The 1,630-nt window shown below is 48.7% G+C and overlaps 1 pseudogene; it reads left to right on the top strand.

Annotated features, from left to right (window-relative positions):
* Positions 1-1,630, top strand: part of LOC115277435 — a 5,173-nt pseudogene that overhangs the window by 2,773 nt on the left and 770 nt on the right.

The following is a 1,630-nucleotide window of genomic DNA, read 5'->3' as shown; positions in this document are numbered from 1 at the left end:
AGTTGAGGGGAGAGGTAGCGATGAGATATAGCAGAATATATCTGGATTGCAAGAAGGTAAGAAAAAAAAAAGGGAGAAAGGAGAAAGGAAAAAGGAAAATAAGGAGTAAAAATTTTTAAAAATTTAAGTTAAAAAAAGTAATAATAATAAAAAATACGTACAGAAAAAGGCGAATAGAAAAAAAAGAAGAAAAAAAAGAAAAAAACTTATAAAAAAAAAGCAAAAAAAAACCCCCCAGCAGCTCCCTCTCGTGGATAGGCATGGTTTGATGTGGTAGGTCTTGGAGGCTGCTCTCAGAGGCTCTGCCTTGGTGTTTGCGGAGATTAGATAGGCAGGCGGCACACCAAGTTCTGCTGAACAAGAACTGTAGGCCACTCTAATGAATCCGATCTCCTTTTGCCGTGGTTGAGCAGAGTTGTATTTTCCAGGCCTGCTTCGGTTCAAAGTTCCAGTCCATGCACTCTTTATGCTACCACAGATGGTGTTTTAGTTTTGGTTGCTGGCTTCTTAGAGGGAGTAATCGGTTGGTCTTGGCTCAGGCTGGGATTTCGGCTGACCCTGCCTGAGGCGAGATGCGCAGCAGGAGGTGAAGTGGCACCATCTCAGACCCAACCCCCAGCGGGGATCCTGTTAGCGTTGGGGGAGAAATGAGTGCACAGCTGTTGCCTGAGGCGGTGCCGGAAGCTGCTGGAAATGAGCTGGAAATTCCTGTAGCCTGTGCTGCGCACCCAGGTCTCCACTGCCGCCAATTCCCTGCCAGGATCATGCAGAGGTGGGGGCTATTTTTTCCCTGTTGGCACCCGGGATTCAGGTTTTGTGGGGCCAATGCTGGGGGCGAGATGCGCCGTGGAAATGAGGTGTGTGCTCCCACTCCCAAAACCGTGGTCGAAGTGAGCACCCCTGACTCCGCTGCTGCAGTGGTGGCTGACTCCTTCCCAAGATGGCGCTGGGCTGGAAGCTGTTCCTTCCCTTGCGCCACCTGGGTTCGGGATTTAGGCTACCCAGCAGTTATCTATGGAGTGAGCTTCTCTCTCCAAGCGCGGTTAAGTGTTCTTTACCTCTTCCCCAGAGACAGTACTATGAGCGTGTTCAGTCTCTCTGTCTCTTCCCTTTGTCTCTCGGGCTCCGCGTGCTTGCCCCGTGTTGGGCTGGGGCTCCCACCTCCCCTGCCAGTCTCGGGCTGGCCCGTTTTCCAGTCTCCCCAGTTCGCACTCACTCACTCAGGTATCCTTGAGGTTCTCTTCCTTCTGGAGTCCGTATTTTCTCCTTCCGCTCTTGCAGATGAGAGTAATGTCCTTCTCAGTTCGATCGATGAGACAGACGAAGTTTACAGAGCTCCCTTCCTCTCCGCCATCTTGGCTCCTCCTGTCAAAATCTGTATTTTTAAAATATTTAATAAAAATTCATTTGCTATTAAAAAAAAAACAACAGTGAGTGGTTCCTCTGTCCAGAGGAGCTCTTCCATCTCTCCTTTCTGGGTATTGAGTCCTTTGAGACCACATCCATGAGACTGAGACTCCTTTTGACTCCATCATGAAGTGTGATGTTTACATTCAGGAGGACCTATACATCAACACGGTATGTATAGTGGGACCATCATGTACTCTGGCATTGCCATAAAATGCAGAAA

The sequence above is a fragment of the Suricata suricatta genome, chromosome 14 (genome assembly GCF_006229205.1).
Source record: "Suricata suricatta isolate VVHF042 chromosome 14, meerkat_22Aug2017_6uvM2_HiC, whole genome shotgun sequence".
In the NCBI taxonomy this organism is placed as follows: domain Eukaryota; kingdom Metazoa; phylum Chordata; class Mammalia; order Carnivora; family Herpestidae; genus Suricata; species Suricata suricatta.
Note: the sequence above shows the minus strand (reverse complement) of the source record. Positions and strands in the feature narration are given on the sequence as shown.